Source organism: Lissotriton helveticus, chromosome 9, assembly GCF_964261635.1.
Source record: "Lissotriton helveticus chromosome 9, aLisHel1.1, whole genome shotgun sequence".
NCBI classification, from domain to species: domain Eukaryota; kingdom Metazoa; phylum Chordata; class Amphibia; order Caudata; family Salamandridae; genus Lissotriton; species Lissotriton helveticus.
Genome location: NC_136070.1, coordinates 442098214 through 442119860, shown reverse-complemented (window position 1 = coordinate 442119860; position 21647 = coordinate 442098214). Strand labels below are relative to the sequence as shown.

The window sequence follows — 21647 nt, the reverse complement described above, 5'->3', positions numbered from 1 at the left end:
ACAGAATTGTTTTTGAGTGCCATTTACTGAGAATGCAGTTAAATATCTGCTCTCTGGTGCTATGTTTTGACAAAAGAATCCGTTGGAGATGTCCAAGGTTGTTTTGTATTTTTTGCGCACTATGTTATTCATTAGTGCAGCACTGTGTGAGTTTTGCACTGCAAAAGTTTTGCAACATGTGTTAAGGTGTCGGTAATCCAAAACTAGACGGTACGAATTGTCTGGTTTGGAGACCGGAAACAAAGGATTGTTCATTTGTGAGGTGCAAGTTTCAATCACCCCTTGGTATTCTAGCTGATCTAGTATTTCATTTACTTGTTTTTTAGCTTCTTGCTTAATTGGGTACTGCCTTTGTGCAGTTGGTTGTGATTTTAACTGGACTTTGTGAGGAGGAGAATCCTCATCCCATCCTACGTGATTTTTATATAAAGCAGGTGCTAAGGCCACTGCCCACTTTCTAGCAAGTGTGTATTTTTTATGAATCGGTATTTGATTCGAGAAGGCAGGCATAATTACTTCTTCGCCATGAGGGCACTCCCTGACAAACTCAGGTGGCCAGTCTTTTTCAGCTAGAAGGATGTCATAGCCCTTGGATAGGTTATCCCAAAATAGTCCCCTTATTTTCCTAGTCTTATCTCCCTCTATACGTAATGTTATCTCGTATATTTTGTGGGGCTTGCTAACTCTGGTATCTGCAGTTTCCACTTGAAGGTATTCATTCGTGTCCACTGTCTCCAGATGATTCAGAAGGACTTTGCGAGCTATGCTCACCTCTGCTGCGCTGTCTAGCATTGTCTGGGCCCACTCTCCGTTTTTCAATTGTGTCCTCAGTATTCTCGGCATTGTTAACTACCTTGATACTGGCTACCTTCTTTTTTGGAAATTGTGATTTCTTTTTCAGTTGAGCAGGTTCCTTGTCTTTGGACTTGGCGTGCTCTTCTGATCGTCCTCTTCTTTCCGATTTCTGCGAGGAATTCTGAAAAGATTGAGAGGGACGTGTATCAATGTCTTGATATCTATCAGGTTTTTTAATATTATCCCTATTTCTAAGGTTATATCTATTCCCAGAGGGTTCACTCTGAGGTGACCTTTGTCTCGGGTTTGGAGATTTCTCTCTTCGCCTAGGAGACCTTCCTCTGGACTGGAATTTCTTTTCTTTAGGATTGGATTGTTTGTTCCCATCCCAGTTCTTTTTTGGTGAATTATTATTATTATTAAAAAATATTTTTTCTGGACTTGTAGTCAGTTGCGGTTTTACTGGTATTCCACCTAGACTATCTCTGCCTAGTTCTTCATAGGATTTTTCTATGATTCTGGCAATTTCAGCTGGTTGGTCTGCTATATCTGTCTCTTTTAACCTCTGGCGGATCGCCACGTTTGCTGCTTCACCCTTTATGTTGGCTAGTAATATAGCCGAGACCTGCTTGAAGTCTTTCAGTAATTTCATACCAAGAGTTAAAGCAGGTTCTGGACCATATTCATCTTGAATTTGTTTTAGCACATCTGGTATTACCGAAATGGATGGAACACCGTGCGTTTTTGTGTAGATGGAAGCAAAGACTGTACCCCAAGTGTCACAGTCCTCAATGTGTGGTGCGATTCCCATTGGGAGACATATAGTCAGAATCCTGTGTTTTTCTAGCGGGGTGGTGTCAGGAAACACCGCCTCTATTTGGGTGATTTTCTGTGCCAACCAGAATGGTATCTGTTCCCTTTTAGCTGGAACCTTACCTAGGCAGGATTGGATGTTCTGTGGTGTAATTTTATTTGTGTTCCCCTGGTGAGAGGTCAGCTGTGGTAGTTTAATCGCTGGCTGAATTGTAGAAGTCCGCATTACATACTGAACTAATTGTCTGTGAATTTTTAGTAGTTGTTTTAGCTGTATTAATAGCTCTGGTGCAGTCATCTCGTCGATGTCTGGATGTGGTGTGTATCCGGCTAAGACCGGCCACGTTGCTCCTGGTCTTCCTAAAGGACCGAGCCTTGTAATGTGATTATTATGTTTTAGGGCGCCATCAAATAAGAGCAAATGCTCTTGGAATTTGAGTGGTACTTCCACCTCCTCGAAAGGAGTGTACGTTTCAGGAGGTTCCTCTACTTTGTAATAGTGGAAGTACTTTGTTACAGCATTTGCTGCTGGAAAATGTATCCATGTATAGTATACCTCTGTCTGCCGATATTCGTGTGCCTCAATTACGAATATGACTGTGCCACCTCTAGGTGTCAGTCCATTTTCTATAAGTTTTAAGGTTATAGATCTCCTTTTGGCGACCTGGATGAGTATTATATCCGGGTCTGCTGTTTGCATGGTAGCATCAGCATCTGCTATTTCAGTAGCTAATCTAATTGCCTCTCTTTCTCCATCACTGTCTCCCATTTTACTGACAGGATGGTATTATTTTTATTTGCAGATCAGGTTTCTTTATGGAAACAGAGATTAGATGCACAATATTCTGGAACTGTTTTATCCTTCAACGTTGACTAGACCAAGAACCATACATAGGAGTTCCCTCCTGCGAGGTTTTGGAGGATATAATAACCTTTCACCCACTCCAGACGTCTTTGGAGTATTTTGGAAAAAGGGGTCTGAGTGAGAAAGCACGACTGAGTTACTCTAAATGTCTTACGTTAGTTTTATCGCCCTTTCCAAACGCGTTGGGCGCCATGTAGTGTAGTTCCTATTTTCCCAATAGGCTCTGCGCATTGGAATAGTACCTACAGCAGTAAAGGCCTAGGCCAGACGTTAACTAGGTCTACTACTGTCGATACTAGACTTAATTTTTGGGTTTGCCAGCTAAGCTCAGAGTTCGCTAGAAACTTTCTCGAATGTTCAAGGAAGGATTAACTTCCCTGATTAGACAAGAAGGGATTTAGTTTCTGACAACCATAGAACATGACAACTTTGCTCTCCCCTAATCAAGAGTCAATCTCCAGAGTCGTGTGAGCACAAGGCAATTATTTTACTCAGTCAGTACGTGCGTTCTTAGTCTCATCAGAATGTAGAGAGAAGGAAGAGACGGGCGTGTTCAATAAAAGGTGTTATTTATTGATCAGTCTCCTTTCTCGTACAAGAGAAATGGATCGATATTATTGCGATACTTATAGTTAAGTAAAGTGCATACATTAAAAGCAATAGTATAAAATAATACTGTAAAAACATTGATATGGTTTCTGAGCCATATGATGTTTAAAATGATTAAAATATATTTACATACACATATATATTTGACTAAACGTACTCAACTGGTGTTTCTAAATACGCCTACCCCGTGTACCTGACCTAAGTCTAATGCGTGGGCGGGAATAGAAAGTTACAGTTTAAGTTAAGTTTGTTTTTGCCAAGTGAATAACTAAAGAATTCTCTAGGAGGGGTTATTCAGTTCTGTACCTGGAATTTAGGATGAATGAGGAATGGTATCTCTTTCTCTGCTCTCGATATTCCAGGCTGCCTGCGAGGGCTACCCGGAAGCGCCGGTGCTGGGTCTCTCGGCTTGAGATAGCAGCGCGTCTCTCAGCGCGTCAGGAAGGCGGGGCTGCTGCCTGCGGGGTCTGCTTCTGCTCTCGGCTTCGGCAAGTGTGGCTGCTCCGTCTTGTCACCACGCGTGTGTTTTGCATAGGGCAAGATCGGCAATATTTATACCTTAAAGGTGCCGGGATTGACGTAAGGATGGACATAGGTACGTCAATAAAGATGTCATACGACTTGCTCGTTAGCACATTCTTTACTAAAGTTCTCTGTGAAATCAAAACAATGGCCGCACGGATTATCCAGGTTGTCATAGGTTTGATTTGTTATGAGAACGTCGTATGCCTTATCAGGGGCTGGAGGAATATCGCTTGTCTAATTAGATCTCCAGCGTTATGACCTAATCAGATAACACGTTCCTGTGCCGTAGTGTGACTGCGTCAGATAACGGTATCTGCATCATGGGGAATTTCTTGCCTCATGGGCTGACTGTTAGTTAACTAGCTAGGTAGTTTAACCAGAATAGGGTCAGGAATAGGGGGATCGATTCAGAACCTATAGAAATACACGACACGACTGCATGATTGATTATGTAGTATTTTATATATATATATATATATATATATATATATATATATATATATATATATTAATATAATATAATTATTTTTTTTTTAATTTAGCCTAACCTAATAAATTATAATAATTTTTAAATATACTTACATTTTCTTTCCACGGTATTCTCCTTCATCTAACTCTTCAAGTGGTCCTTTCTCTATTTTTGATGCAGTACGTAATCACGTCTTTTAGGGAGGCTCTTTCCATGAAGGACAGAGGCACAGAAGACCCTCTCGTTTGTTTTTTTTGGGGCCTTTAACTCACATTCCTTTACTACGTATTTCGTAGTAAAGGAATGAGTGGTAAAAGTTATAGTGGTAACCACGCATGCGTTGTAAAGCATGCGTGGTTAGTGCATTCGTGGAAACGGCTTCGAACGTAGTGGTTGTTTCCCAAAAAAATCCCATTCACCTCGTAGGAAGGTCCCCATTCAACCCTGTAGGAGACTTCTACTAACCTCAGCATGGGGGAACACCTTCGACTCAGCAAGGAACACTTAGTAGTACTTGCACACTCTTTATAAATGCAGTTAGAACGACAGGGAAAAACTAACTCACTTAACGATTACTCATGATGGCAAGTAGTCCGATATTCTGATGTTACTGTAATTGATTTGGTCTCTACTTGTACATATTGGCTTTATTGAGTTTGCAAATATGTACAGTGCACTGACTGACATGATTTGCACTGTATAAACCTCAGTTTAACTAAATTTCCCTTTTGGCTGCGTCTTGCCCACAGTCCACTCTGCCTGCCAGGTAACACCTAGGATGCTTCTGTATGCCTGTACTGGTGAATCCAGCGCCTACCAGAGATTATCAGAGGGGAACCCGTACACCACTTTCTCTGTGCCTACACGTCAGGTCTTCAAAGCACTGGGTGTGCTGCAGTCACCATCTGCTTACCAGGTTCAAGGCTTACTCGAACTGCACCCACCGTGTTTATTTCTCTTGTGTCAGAAGGTGCTCCTTTTGCTGTCAAAAATAATTCTCACAGGACCGCACGTACGGAGGTAGTATCTTGTGCTGCACCATTGGGCGCCACTCACCTCACACTCTTGATGAGTGGTAAGCCGTTCATATCTTACACACACAAAAAGGAATAGGAAAGAAAAACACATACAGATGTGTGCCATGCAAACAAACTTCAAAATGTGTTCCCTCACCCACTAATAATGGCGTGCTTCTTCATTGGGCTTGCTAACAACAAGGCAGAAAGACGTAAATGACTCTAAAGGGCCACACACTGGGACCCATTAAGAAGAGAATCTGAACACCAGTTACAGTGCTGAGCATCTAGTTATAACAAGTTAACCTTCCTTCTAAGAGGCTGGTCATGGTTTCTGTTCCTCCCTCCTTCATATCCTGCTAGCTGCCCTTTGTTTCCTGATGATCTTTTGTTTCTTCCATTTTCCTGAATAATTAGCGCGTTGAGGCTCGGCACCCTCTTTCTCATCTCTTATGACACTCTTCACTGATAAGAAGCTTATGGGTATTGGTGCCATATGTGATTTGCTATGAGGTGCACTGGGAACCTCCAAAGGAATGGTATCGCCCCTGCTGCAGGATACAGCTTACATCACTGAAGTTTCTTTTGAACAACTTCATCGTGTCTCCTTAAACTATATCCCCTCCCTTGTCCATGATCGTTTCCTTGAGTTTGAAAAAATTTACTCTGCTAAGACCATCAGGGGTGATATCGAAATGGTATGTTGCAAAAAATATTTGTGGCCTATATAACTCAACATAAACGTTATTATTTTTGCCAGTACGTGTTTACAAGAATACATTGACGTGATTTTACAGCTCGACCCCTCTGATACCAAGATTGAATTCTCGGATTCCAATACTATTCCTCCAGGAGCGTTTTTGATATCCCCAAATGTTTCCCATCTTGCTGTGTTGTCGGGACTCTAGGTCTGCCAACTTCTCTGACAATTGATTTTGTTTGTAGGCATTTTTAGCTTGGTCGATCTGTAACTCTGCTTTTGTTAGACTGCACTCCAGGTCCAAAATGTCTTGACACATCCTAGCGTTTGAACGTTGTCTGGACCTTTAACTCCAGCATCATCAGGCGTATGCCCTCTTTTTGGGAAAAACCGTGGGAGCCACAATGTTTATCTGAACCTTCTATATCCAGGGCCACCGAGGGTCACTGATGTGCAGATCCATCACATGTACCTGTTTTTTACAATCTGAGCAAGTCCTTCATTGAGGGTGCTTTAGGCTGCTTGTCTTTCTGCAACACCATCTCGATCTTGGAAGGTACTTTGTCTGACAGCCAGGGTCATTATCTCCTGGTGAAAATAAATACATGGATGAAGCCATTTAGTGTTTTTCTCTGATATCTTATTCACATTAGGGGGGTTGGATACAGCATTACTGTCTCGTTATGCCTTACAGTGAAGTATACAGTGGCAGCTGCCAATGCACACTTTGATTGGAGGGCAAAGTGTGCTTAATGGCTAATGTTTCTGCTGGCGAGTGTACTCTTCACTGGCTCTCAAGTCTGTCCCTGCTTCTGCCTCGTCCCTTCAGTGAGCTGGTCCCCCAGTCCAAGTTCAAGTTCAAAAGACCTTTATTCGAATTTCATAAAATTCATAAAAGTACCACATAAAAAACAATTCACTTGCATAACACATCATTACGAAAATGTCAAGATTAAAAATATAATACAGTACAATACAGTTCTGGTGAGGCTAATTTCAAGGATTTTCCATCATTTTGCGCACTCTGACCAATCTCCTACTTGATTTTATTTTTTAACTGTTTAGTACTCCCCTCATGGGGGGACAATTTTTGTTCCTGGAGAGCAAAGTAACAGCTTGTCCCCACCCCCATTGTAACAAGGCCTGTTCGGTTACCATGCCTGGCAAGCATTGCCACCTGACACTAAATTGCAGGCCTGCTGTGCGCCGGGGCCGGCAGGCATGCCATGCCCACATAAGGAAGTGGAGCAAAGCGCCAGTGTGCCCCATCCCATCGTAACAGGCCTGCTGGGCTGCCATCCCATGCACTTCCCCCACCCCCTTCCCGAACAATGCATGCCTAGCACACTGGCTGTCTGCTTCTGTTAGAGAAGGAGCTGGATCACTGTCATCCCAAATCTTTTCCTGCTCACAGCACAACACTTCCCATGCAGGGGCATAATGCAGGACCCTGAGCTGCCAACCATCTGGTGGGGCATTGAACCCAAAGCCTATGAATGTGTGGTTTTGGGGTCCCCTGATCAAATTCTGCGGGGGTGGTACCATTATTTTGCATTACGCCCCTGCTCCTATGATCTGCCCAGACTCTGATGGTCTCTATCACAGCCTATGCAGGGGCCATCTTGGAATGGTAAGAATGTGGGCATTTTCCGGTTAAATTGAAAGTGTTGACTGCCTTTTTGGCAGTACAAAAGGGGGTGGTGATGGACGGAGCATCTGAACCAATCAAACACTCACACCCAGTCAAAAGATCTGGGTTTGATCCATCACCGTTCTTTAGCCCACTCTGCCACCCCAGTTCAGACATGGCTATATGCAAATCAGTCTGACCCTGTGCCTCATGGGAACAGTCCAGCCCGAACTGCCAAGCCATGCCTTCCCTGGACCGGAAACAAGCTTCCGAGGACCGGTTTCTGGCATTCCAGCCGTCTTCAGCCCGGCTTGCTTGAATCCAGTGGCAAAGTGAGCAAGGGATTGGTTCGGATGCTCAGTCCATCACCACCCCCTTTTGTATCGCTTTTGGCCGCCATAAGTGTGGCAGGGTATGCTCAGACGTGAGTCCCTTGCTCACTTTGCCACTGGATTCAAGCAAGCCGGGCTGAAGACGGCTGTAATGCCAGAAACCGGTCCTCGGAAGCTTGTTTCCGGTCCAGGGAAGGCATGGCTTGGCAGTTCGGGCTGGACTGTTCCCATGAGGCACAGGGTCAGACTGATTTGCACATAGCCATGTCTGAACTGGGGTGGCAGAGTGGGCTAAAGAACGGTGATGGATTAAACCCAGATCTTTTGACTGGGTGTGAGTGTTTGATTGGTTCGGATGCTCCGTCCATCACCACCCCCTTTTGTACCGCTGACTGCCTTTTTGGCGGCAGATTATAAGGCATTTTTGTCTGAAAGCAGAAAGCCTAACTATGGCATAGTGCTTTTTATGGTTTGAGCAACTGTTGATCATTCTTGAACTGCAAAGCTTAAGTAGGACAAACAGCTGTCTTCTTTTGTTTTAATTAGATAATTAATCTTACCGTCAAAATTAGTTAACACCTAGACTAGAGCAACACAGTGTTTTTTGGGGGGTTTGTACATATATGCTTTTAGGTTATTCTGCTGAGTAATGTTTAAGTAGAAGTGCTGGTGGGTATAAACAGCATATCTTTCAAGGAGTGTTTGCCTGGCCACCTGCGACTTCTGACCCCCTGAGCTGAAATGTGGGAGGCTTTTGTGAACGGAGTTCGAGAGCCAGCAGCCAACGCCATGAAGAGAAGTCCAACCCTATGAAGAGAAGTCGAGGAGTATTTTATAATTTCAGAAAAGTAGTATTTTTACAGTGTGTTTACTGCTTCGACTCTGTTTATAATCTTGTGACCCAGCAGTGAGTTGCTTCCTGTTAATAGTTTGAAGCCAGTCAGTGAATTTTGTAGACTTGGAAATCACGCAACAAAACCATTAGACAAGTAATGTTTGTTTACCACAGTGGCATCCACATTTGAGAAAGATAAATATAATATGCCTTCTCAGCCTAACTCCATCTAGTAAATTGGAACTAAAAAATATAAAAACACTTCTCGAGACCGATCAGAAGTATAAACGTGAAATTGTATTTATAACTTTTTATGTGCCTTTTTACTGACTCCTTTGGAATTCACGTTATTTGCTTAACTTGTGCTGACAATAATGAAGCGGGTTTCATTGTGTGTTTTTTTTTTTTTTGCCCTTTTGTAGTCTCAGGTGAGCTTGGCGACACATCTTGTGCCTAAACTTGCTGGCAGAGAACTAATGACCTGCCCTGTACTATTGTAACCTCAACTTTTAACTCCTCTCCTAACCTCCCCTCTCCTTACAGAGAGAACGTACACCTTTTTCTTTTGTTTAAAGGCATAGGTGCTCGGGATTCATGGCTAGCTTGGCTACAATGGAACCAAAGAACTGTCTTGTTAACCAACAATGCCACATATGTCCTGTCAAGATATAAGAAGGCTCTACAGCATTTAAAAAAACATATCAGTTTGGTGTAATGTAGTGCATCCTATATCGGTTATAAAGGATGACTTGTTAAAATAAGTTTCTAATCATGAACTTATAGTGACAAAGTCTCTAGAATTTCTATGAGTTAGTCAATAGACCATTCCGTATCTGTTGGCTCCAAATCACGAATTAGTTTGCCACATTTACTAGCATGATTAGGCAATTGTACTAATATACACACTTTTATACGTTTATTACCCACACATTCACACATATTATTACTACAGTCTGAATGTTGTGCTACACGCTACTACCACAGTATCATGTGGCTGGCTTAAGAAATCACTTCTGATGGGGATGTGGGGTGTGGCTAGGGTATGGTCCAGACAAGACGTGTTCCCGCTGAGCTCTGGCTTAGATCTCTGATCGGTTGTACCAGTCGGCGGTCACATTATGGTGAAAGATGTGGGCTGGTAGAGAAGAAGGCACAGTGGTCATGGACTGATTCCAAGAGCTTGAGGTTGTCCATATGGTAGCAAATTTTGATGTTGCAATTGGAGAATTGAATGAAGTGTACATGTGGACATAAAGATGACAGCCGCTATTGAGCATTTCAGGGCATGCTAAATAGACATACCAGTGTGGTGCCAAAGAACAGGGCTAGTTCTCCTTCACACAAGAGAGCTGCTGCTGGCAGCACAGAAAGGCTCTAATTGCCAAAGAGTTTCGCTAGTTTCGACAGATGGCTGCAGAGGCCGTTGCTCAAAGTAGGAGGGCACAGATTTGCAGACTTGTACAGGGATGTATAGAGTGATGCCAACGGGTGTGGAGTAGTGCTGCATTTGCAACCACGGTCCTTAGTGTGTGGTCAAATGCTGCAGGTTGGTAAACGACACCAGGCACTGTGAAAAGCTACAGCCCAGCTACAGCACTCAAAACGATTGGGAACAAGAATTACCCTTCCAGAGGTGAACACTAGGTGGGTTGAATAAAAACCAGTAGGGGATTGGTCTCAGTGTATGAGTAGCAAGACCCATATCATTGAAGGGGTGAGGTAGAACCGTGGAAAGCATGGGGGGAGTGCCAAAGAGCACCCTGCCAGCAGAAACCTCATTTAATACGTTCACTGTACCCTCTGACCAACTTGCTCATTATCACCTGACTGTACACTTCGTTATGAGGCATAAAGTGACACTAATGCTGAATCCAAACCCGTTTGTTTGGAGGAGAAACAAGAAAAACACACTAAATGCCTTCATCCTTCTATTCGTTTTTGCCAGGAGGAGATAATGAGCCTGACTGCCAGACCAACTAGCTTTCCAAGATATAGACTGCATTGCGGAAAAACAAGCAGACTAAAACATCCCCAATAAGGAATTTGCTCGTTTTGCAAAAAACACAAAGCTAAATTAAATAGAACTGTACATCAGAGACCATTGAGATAGAAATTTCAGGTGAACATTGTGGCTGTTAGGTGCCAGCCGGGAAAAGAGGACAAAAGCCTGATGATACTGGAGTTCAAAGCTGAGATAACGTTCTTACCCCTGGTCCATCAAGACATGTCAGAACTGGACCACAATTTACAGAAAGCATGGCTAATGCTCGACCAAATTGAAAACGTAACCATGGAAGAAGGCCACAAACAAAGCAAAATGGCACAAAAGTTTGCAGCCATACAGTCTCATCACCTTAACATGTTGGAAAAACTCAAGGATACCGAAACTTGCTTCAAGAGGATTTGTATTAGAATCCAAAGAATCCATTGTGGTATCCTGAGGTTGAGCTAAAAAATCATGTCATGCCTTAATTTCAAACGCGTCCTGGTTAAAATAAGAGCTATAACATTGAATTAGACAGGATACAAAAAGATTTTGTGGCATACCAGGTCCAATAAAATATCACCCCTAATGTTCTTACCAGAGTACATTTTTTAATCTCCAGGAAATCATCATTTCAGCTGTTAAGACAAAGGAGTGGAAACAGCTCAAGCGAGACCAAAATGAGTTATTTCAAATGTCTCATGGGTAATGCTAACTTCGGCGACATAACTTGCATCCTACAGCAGAAGACAATAGCATCTACAGCAGAAGGCAGTAGCATCTCCTTCTTGTACTAGCTCTTGGCCAACCACGGAATGTGCCTTTCCAGAGGCATAGTTGTGATGAATGCCGAACATAATATTTCCTTGTAGCATACTCCTCCAACGAAAATGTTTGTACTTCCTGCTGCTCTACATTCTTAGTTCAAAAAGATGACTAAGCTCTAAACTGCACTCCCCTGCTCCAGTGACTTTCCGCCCTCGTTTAACAGAACAGTAAATGCTGCTTTTATTCTGGCAGTGTGCGGGGTCCTGACCTTGGCAGGCTGCTGAAGTCATTGGATAGATTCCCGATTTCCGTTCGTAGCACGCGCGGCCGGAATACACTGACTGGATGTTTTAGTTGAAAACATCGGCTCTTGTGCTTGCTCTGCACTATTGGACGTTTTTCTCGTATTGTCCTGCAGCTCCACTAACATGGGCCACACACCCGTGTTTATGAATGATTCATTGAAGTTAACCCCAGTGACGTAACGGAACCGGAACCCCCCTGTGCAAAGTGCACGGAGAGGGCCTTCCGGACTTACTCGTGAGCTCCCAGGCCAGGCAGCTGTCTGGGGGGGCCCTGGAGCTCGGGGTCCCCCGCCCTGCGGGGGCCTTTGATACGCCATTGATAAATGAATTTCGTCAGCGGTCTAAAGTGCTTCACCCGCGGGAACCGCTTCCATACAGGGCCATTTAGACCCGTGTTTTAGTTGGGACAAAATCCCAGGACAAACAGCAGTTCTGTCACCAGGGCCGATTTCAACTTAAATGCTGACAAGCATTGGCAATGCCAGTAAGTCTGGCTCATGGATGAAAGTGCCTTTTGTGCCACTGAAGGGTGTAGGCCCTGATAAATTATCATACTTGCGCTCTGTCACTAATCTTTACACTCATACGTCTATTCATCTATCCACAGACTCATTGGCACAACTTCAATAAAACACACACAAACTTAACAATATATGGAAGATAAAAGAATGCAAGTGCAAAAAAAGAAAACATGCTGCGTACACGTGGGCATATGCTTGGAACAAAAACAAGCCATTATTTGGGTGTATTATCTTGCAGAGATATTGTAGTCTGTCATTGTTTTGAAGTTCCTGCATGGCCTCCGCATTTAGAACCAATGTGTTGTCCATAGTGGAATGGTAAAACAATGATGCACTGTGGACAATAGCATTCCATAACAGTCTCCTGCTTTAGAGAAAGTGGGCACGTGGATATGGTGTACTGCATCTGAATGAGCAGCAAGCAAACAATCTGTTTTCGATGCCCAGAGAGCTATAGTATCCTCTTAAAAAACATTCAAATAAAAAGAGAAGTAAAGTAGTGAAAGGTGAACATTAACAGGAGAAAATTGGTTTAACGACTTTTTTCAACTGTATGATGTCTATATGGTCCTGTGCCCGGTTTGACAAAACTTTAATAAAAAGAGTTTGACAAAAAAAAGAAAAAATTGAAAACTAGAGGACTTGTCAACCAGCCCTGACGCTGAAATGTGCTAATCTTCAAGTGGATGTACACATATGATCAGAAAATGCTGTCATTCACAAGGCAAAAGACAAGAGAGCCAATGACAGATTTGGACTGAACCATTACCCCATGCAGTTCTCTCATGGATGGAAGCAGCATGTAAATGATGCCCAGACAGACCAATGGCAGAACAAGGGCCTTTATGTAGCTATATGGATGTATATTTGAATGTATATATTTTTAATAATTTTTTCATTACAAGATATTGGCAGACAGCTAAGAAGAGATTCTAGCAACAATTCTTGCTGTGCAGATTTTCTCCCTCTAGGGTTTGTCAGAGGTGATAATCAACACCAATATTATTCCCTTCAAAAGTAATCCAACATTTCGTTTAACAAAAATCCTAGCTGTATACTACAATACAAAGAAATAACAATCTATCCTTAAATGTCTGTTGATTTTAACATATGCTTTTCACAATCAGTATGCCGGGCCTACTGCGTTTATTTTAACTTACCACAGTGAACAGATCAGACATATGGCCTTTATCATTCGCTTGTCACCATAAACAACTCAAGCCTTCTATACAGAGTGTAAGCTTGCCACAAGGCACCATTCTCAATATTTGAAAAGTATTGTATTTGCCTTCGATCTGAGCTCACGGAAGCTGATGAGTATCTTGATTTAAGTGTTGCCACTTATCTGCCATCATTTTGCGTTGAAGTTCCTTTGCCCATTTTGGTCGGTGGAGATTGGACAAAATTCTCTAGATTCAAGTGATAAAGCTCTTGTGTAAAACTATATGAAAGATCTTGTATATAACAGGCTTTTACTCTCACTCATTAGAGGTACTTGGAGAAAAGTGTTCTGTTTATTCTGTATTTATCTACCATCGTTGAGGAAAAGGGGAAGCTATTTTTGTCTAACCGATGAACTAATTCCCATAATCATGTCTCCTTTCACTTATGTGTTAGCCAGGTAGCCTCCTCTGCCTTATAACAGTCCTATCTTTATGAGAAAGCAATAGACTCTGGTCTTTTGTGGTCGGGGTACTGGATGATCTAGCATTTAGGCCACATATTCTTGCTTGGTAAGGGTGCTACTCTATGCAGTACCATTAGCCCGAGTCAGTATAAATGGAGTCTTAACCTGCGTTTTCATTACAAAATGGGCTTGAAGCTTTTATCTGTACTACATATCTTTTTAGCTCTCATGAGTTCCCCGTAAGGGATACTTTCTTTAAGAGTAAGTGGTGGAGGCTGTTGGCATGTAAGATGCCGTTACCAGCACTGGGTTTTCTAAATAGGGTGGTAACTAGTATGTGATTGTTAAGCTCAAATGTTCATATCTACTTATATTGCTATTGAATTTTAAGTTCAAAAAGTTTTCTTACATTTATTGTTAAGAATTAGGGTTTCAGATCTTCAATTGTGGGTAATGCTCTTAGTAACTAGAAGAACGCAAGTTTTTAAATATATGAAATGTAGTAGTGGCTGGAAACTTGCTATACCTAAGGGTCAATAACTAAGTTTGACAAAAAAAAATCCTGATGTACAAAAGACCTCCGACATGATTTATTAAATATAGCAGAACAATACATCAGAATGGATGTGGCTTGGTCAAGAAATAAAGCCTGCCAATGGAAAAGAACAAAATTGTGGTGGCTTCCTGCACATCTCATCTCATTATTGACTTGTGTACATTTGAGAATTCTTAGCCAATTAGGACTATTACTGTTTGGCATCAGGTTCACAGCACTTAGGACCAACCCTTAGATTCCTTGCCCACCGTTACTCTACACCTTTAATATCATGTTTAATGTGTTTTGATTTAAAACAACTCTGGTAAGTCATTTTATTAAGAAAGAGAAAGCAAAATAGCCAGAGTAGATCAGTCCGCACAAACCTCACCACAGCATCAGTCCGCACCACCACAGCATCAGTCCGCACCACCACAGCATCAGTCCGCACCACCACAGCATCACTCAGGACCACCACAGCATCACTCAGGACCACCACAGCATCACTCAGGACCACCACTGCATCACTCAGGACCACCACTGCATCACTCAGGACCACCACTGCATCACTCAGGACCACCACTGCATCACTCAGCACCACCACAGCACCACTCAGAACTACCACAGCATCACTAGGTACCACCACAGCATCACACTAAAGCGCCACAGCATCAATCAACATCAGCACAGCATCACTCAGCACAGCATCACTCAGCACCGCATCACTCAGCACCGCCACAGCATCACTCGGCGCTACCACAGCATCACTCGGCGCTACCACAGCATCACTCGGCGCTACCACAGCATCACTTGGCGCTACCACAGCATCACTTGGCGCTACCACAGCATCACTTGGCGCTACCACAGCATCACTTGGCGCTACCACAGCATCACTTGGCGCTACCACAGCATCACTTGGCGCTACCACAGCATCACTTGGCGCTACCACAGCATCACTTGGCGCTACCACAGCATCACTTGGCGCTACCACAGCATCACTTGGCGCTACCACAGCATCACTTGGCGCTACCACAGCATCACTTGGCGCTACCACAGCATCACTTGGCGCTACCACAGCATCACTTGGCGCTACCACAGCATCACTTGGCGCTACCACAGCATCACTCGGCGCTACCACAGCATCACTCGGCGCTACCACAGCATCACTCGGCGCGACCACAGCATCACTCGGCGCCACCATCACATCATCACTCAGCACCACCATCACATCATCACTCAGCACCACCACCACATCATCACTCAGCACCACCACCACATCATCACTCAGGAACACACCAGTATCACTCAGCACCACCACAGCGTAACTCAGCACCACCACAGCGCCACTCGGGTCCAACACAGCATCACTCGGGTCCAACACAGCATCACTCAGGTCCAACACAGCATCACTCAGCACCACCACAGCTTCTGTCAGCACCACCACATCATCACTGAACACAACCACAGCATCACTCGCCTTCACCACAGCATCACTTATCTTCACCACACCATCACTCAGGACCACAGCATCACTCAGTACCACCACAGCATCACCATGCACTACCACAACATCTCTCAGCGCCATTACAGCATCACTGAGCACCGCCACAGCATCGCTCAAGAAAACCACAGCATCGCTCAAGAGCACCACAGCATCGCTCAAGAGCACCACAGCATCGCTCAAGAGCACCCCAGCATCACTCAAGAATACCCCAGCATCGCTCAAGAATACCCCAGCATCGCTCAAGAACACCCCAGCATCACTCAAGAACACCCCAGCATCACTCAAGAACACCCCAGCATCGCTCAAGAACACCCCAGCATCGCTCAAGAACACCCCAGCATCGCTCAAGAGCACCACCACAACATCACTCAAGAGCACCACCCCAGCATCACTCAAGAGCACCACCCCAACATCACTCAAGAGCACCACCACAACATCACTCAAGAGCACCACCACAACATCACTCAAGAGCACCACCACAAGGTCACTCAAGAGCACCACCACAAGGTCACTCAAGAGCACCACCACAAGGTCACTCAAGAGCACCACCACAACGTCACTTAAGGGCACCACCACAACATCACTCAAGGGCACCACCACAAGATCTCAATAAAGCGCCACAGCATCAATCGGCATCAACACAGCATCAGTCAGCACCACCACAGCATCACTCGGAGCCACCACAGCATCACTCGGAGCCACCACAGCATCACTCGGGGCCGCCACAGCATCACACGGGGCCGCCACAGCATCACACGGGGCCGCCACAGCATCACACGGGGCCGCCACAGCATCGCACGGGGCCGCCACAGCATCGCACGGGGCCGCCACAGCATCGCACGGGGCCGCCACAGCATCGCAGGGGCCGCCACAGCATCACACGGGGCCGCCACAGCATCACACGGGGCCGCCACAGCATCACTCGGGGCCGCCACAGCATCACTCGGGGCCGCCACAGCATCACTCGGGGCCGCCACAGCATCACTCGGGGCCGCCACAGCATCACTCGGGCCGCCACAGCATCACTCGGGGCCGCCACAGCATCACTCGGGGCCGCCACAGCATCACTCGGGGCCGCCACAGCATCACTCGGGGCCGCCACAGCATCACTCGGGGCCGCCACAGCATCACTCGGGGCCGCCACAGCATCACTCGGGGCCGCCACAGCATCACTCGGGGCCGCCACAGCATCACTCGGGGCCGCAACAGCATCACTCGGGGCCGCCACAGCATCACTCTGGGAACACCACAGCATCACTCGGGAACACCACAGCATCACTATATGCTACCACAGCATCACTCTGCAACACAGCATCAGTCAGCACCACCACAATATCACTCGGGGCCGCCACAGCATCACTCGGGGCCGCCACAGCATCACTCGGGGCCGCCACAGCATCACTATATGCTACCACAGCATCACTCTGCAACACAGCATCAGTCAGCACCACCACAATATCACTCGGGGCCGCCACAGCATCACTCGGGGCCGCCACAGCATCACTCGGGGCCGCCACAGCATCACTCGGGGCCGCCACAGCATCACTCGGGCCGCCACAGCATCACTCGGGGCCGCCACAGCATCACTCGGGGCCGCCACAGCATTACTATATGCTACCACAGCATCACTCGGGGCCGCCACAGCATCACTATATGCTACCACAGCATCACTCTTCAGCATCAGTCCGCACCACCACAGCATCAGTCCGCACCACCACAGCATCAGTCCGCACCACCACAGCATCAGTCCGCACCACCACAGCATCAGTCCGCACCACCACAGCATCAGTCCGCACCACCACAACATCAGTCCGCACCACCACAGCATCACTCAACGACACCACAGCATCACTCAACGACACCACAGCATCACTCAACGACACCACAGCATCACTCAACGACACCACAGCATCACTCAACGACACCACAGCATCACTCAATGACACCACAGCATCACTCAACGACACCACAGCATCACTCAGTGCTTCTTACACTTTTTAATTACAACTTCTCAGCATGCTGCACAGCAGCCACACTTCTCTACTGCACAGCTTAGAAACATTGGCAAAGTCAATAGCTCTACCTAAACCCTTATAAGGCCCCCCAATGAATTGCCAATAGGTCTCGTCCTTTAGGACATTATACGTGTTTAGTTATCCAGAACAATATCCTTGATTAAACAACATCAGGTGTTGCATGGCTAAACACTTATAAGGTCCCAAAAGCGAGACCAATGCTTGTTCAGAGTTGCAGCTGAACTCGGCGTGGAGTGCACTGTATGAGAGTCGCCCAGGAAGATAGGCCCACTAGGGCAGTACAGAATACAAAACTTGTTTGTACATTGCACCATGGTATTAGATAGTGCACTAGTGAAGAAGCTCATAACACAATAGAGCCCACTCATATCAATACGTTAGATTTTTCCATGTAGGAAGTGAGACATACCATAGCCCCTACCCTGACGTAAGCCCACTTGGGCGGAATCAGCAGTGCTTTTAATGCTTAGCTATACAGACAGCCAGGCAGAACCTTTTGCTGGCACATACACTTTCCATACTTGGATAGACTGCACAATGACTGTAGAGTGGAGATGACCAGAGTATACGTACAGGTTTCCACACATGAATGTAGCGCCTGATGTTGAAATGCTTATACCACTGACACAGCGACCTGTAGTACCAATGGGTCTGTGTATACAAATGTGCAAGATTTGTACCGATGAGGCGTGCCTCAGATAAAATGTTTTTTACTCTGGATTGGCACCTGCATGTTCTCAGCTGTGCATGTTGTACTATGCCTTGAGTGACCTTTGGGCATGCTCTTTATTTTGCATGCACATGGTTCGCTGTGTCTCTGCAAACAGACCAGCCAACGACATATCACAGCTGCACTATGTTAACGCACTGATAATTTCTGGAGATGTATTTACATATTATGATAGCAATGATGAACCGTTGTACAGATTTTAACATGGCAACTAATGCCTCCTATCGGTTTACTTTTATGTCTATGATGACGTACTTGACATGTGACTATATAACGATAAAGCAAATTGGTGTGTATTATTTTGACAAAGGCAACTGGGTTGCCAAAACGCGCCCGTGATTATTTTGTGCTGAAGCCAAGCATTAAATGGGACCTATTCCCGCTTTCTGAGTGCATACCATCCTTTGTGTACGGAAAAGGAGTTTTCTTGGATACTACTGGCGCCCAGCGGTGTGACGCCTCGTACAGCACCACCCACAGTCAGGCGCAAACTCTCATAATATATAGTATAACTTTATTTTTGTTTTAAATTAGGGTTCACATTGTAGGGCATGTTTTTTGTCCTCAATAGGAAAATATCTCATGTAGTAAGCCTTTATTTTTTATTTTTTAGGGTTCAGCCTGCTAATGCATGCAATAGCTTGGATCCCCTACCCTTACCATTTGTTGGCTTGTGTGGCACTCTTCTTTACAGCCTCGTAATTTGTCAGGACAGGCCTAACACCTATTACGTTCCTGCTCTGTGGAGAAGGGACCAAGCACTGATTGATTCAACTTAATCGGTGTACGTCCACTGCTCCTGACGTGATTGAGGTCCCATGTTGTTCTGTTTAACTTTTAGTACCCTGCAAACAGAAGGCTTGTGGCTGGCAAAAATATACCCAGCAGGACAAATAAAATTGCAAAGATTTATTTTCTATAGATACTTTTATTTTATTTTACCAAGTCCTCTTTGTTCACTTTGAAAACTCGTTTTTGTTCCTGGGTGCCCTTCTCAAAAGATGAGTATTTTCTTTTTTCAAAGCAACACTGTTTCTGTCTTGTGTGTAATTTCTGAAATAATGATTTAAAACATAATTGTGTGCCTGGTTTGTTCTCCCTCAAGTGTGATCTCAGTTCTCCTCTATGTTGTTATTGAATGCCTAGGGTTATACACGCTATTGTTCTTTCTAGACACCGTCTCTTAATAATTCCTGTTAGCAACTCCTACACCTACAGAGATGCAAGAATTCAACAGCAAAATTAAACCATGCATCACCAGACCAGCACATAAACGGTGTGCTGCTCTGTTTTCGTCTCAGTAGTCAGATTAATACTCCCAGCAGAGAGAATGGGAGTAACCGATACAATGCTTCCACTCGTCGTACTCTGGCATCAGTAGTGACATGCCAATAAAAGACCTAGTACTGTTGCAGCTTCCAGATTTGAAGAGCGGTTTAAGATGAAATATATCATTTGATTAACATGAATTCTCAGCTGCGAAAAAGTATGGGTTCTATAAAATGAATATCCGTGTTCTAATGTAAAAATATATAATTTTCATCTTTTTTGGTATTTAAAAATACGCTAATCCGGTATAAGATTTTATTTTATTTTATTTTACTAACCTCCAAATCATTTTATTTCAGCTTCTAAAGTAGAACGTAACATACTCCCTTATCAAACCCTCTCTTGGCTAGTCCTTCCGCCGAAATATAAATCCCATTATATCTTATGTGATTTATATTTCGGCGGACGGGTTATTTGTCACCGTTGTGATGGAGTAACCCGTCTGCCAAGAACTAAAACAGGCCCTTTATCTGGAGTCCAGTCTTTTGAAAAATAATTTTTTTAAACATTACTATTTACAGCTTTTAGCCCATTTTCAAGTGTTCCTAATTTTTAACGTTCAACATTCCATCTCTTGTCGGTCTGTCTTGTATTTTCTGAATTTGAGTAAAGAACACGGAATTGGAACGGGCAAATTAATACTGAGGAGGAGGTCCCCCTTTTTCATTTAGTTCATATTCTTTTGTGAAACAATACACCTATTAGTGTCACCGAACTCCTTGTGTAATACGCATTACACATTGGTTATAACCGTTTATTGTCAGGAATGCTTTCTGATGCAACACAATATACAATACATTGGTTTTTTTTGTGTGTTTTTTTTATGTACTACCAAAAGTAGGAACCATCTTACTCTGCGCTCTTAAGAGTTCGAGAATTTTCTGTGGTATTTACTGTTTATGCCTACCATGCCACTTTGAACGTGTTGTAGTAAATCTGCGTGTGTCTGCATCTCGCTGAGCATGCCCTGCGCACTTAGTACATAGATTTGCGTTCCTAGGTGTTTGTTTTATATCTTCTATTTGTAGATCTGTACACCTGCTTCTAATTTCGATTGGATTGCAGTTTATGTGACATGACAACCTTAGAAACCGTAAGAAGCAATAGAAACCGATTTGAGTTTAAATAAAGTGGGCAGGATTGTCAAGTAAAAGTGATAACAGGCTGTGATCTATTACCCAATTCGTAAGCATTTTTAAAGATGCATCAGCTCAAATATTTTGTAATTATTCTCATTTCATTAACTTTAAACACTGCGCCTAGACTTTTCACGCCAGTTCTTAAACTCACCCCTGTAATGCATGCATCGATGGTCCATTTTGGGTAGCTTATGTCTGATTCATGAAGGCAGAAGTAGGCCATGAATGCCATGCCTTGGCTTCCTTTCTCCCTGGTCCAGCAGCAGAACCTCGCCAAATCTGCTATCTGTCTCCATGTTCATGAGGCTCCTCTCCTCCCAGTGATGTTTGTGTGTTATATGATCAAAAGGTTGAAGCAGGTAGGGGTAAATGGTCTGTTTTGCTTGAGGAGCTGAGGCATTTGCCAAATGGTTGATGTTTTGTCCCCTCTGACAAGTTGTATAACTGGGGCCTGAAGAGCTCTGTGGGATATGTTCTGAATGCATCTAACCGCTTTAGAGGCAGCTCTTCTATTTGGAATGTGAAGCCGCAACGTTGGGGATGTCACGACTGTGGTGGGCCACCCTGGGTACCAAAATTA

General features: G+C 44.4%; 1 protein-coding gene across 3 annotated transcripts in view; it reads left to right on the top strand.

The window, feature by feature from the left end:
- Positions 1 to 21647, top strand: part of PPP1R13B (protein phosphatase 1 regulatory subunit 13B) — a 461790-nt gene that overhangs the window by 20186 nt on the left and 419957 nt on the right. The window lies entirely within an intron of this gene.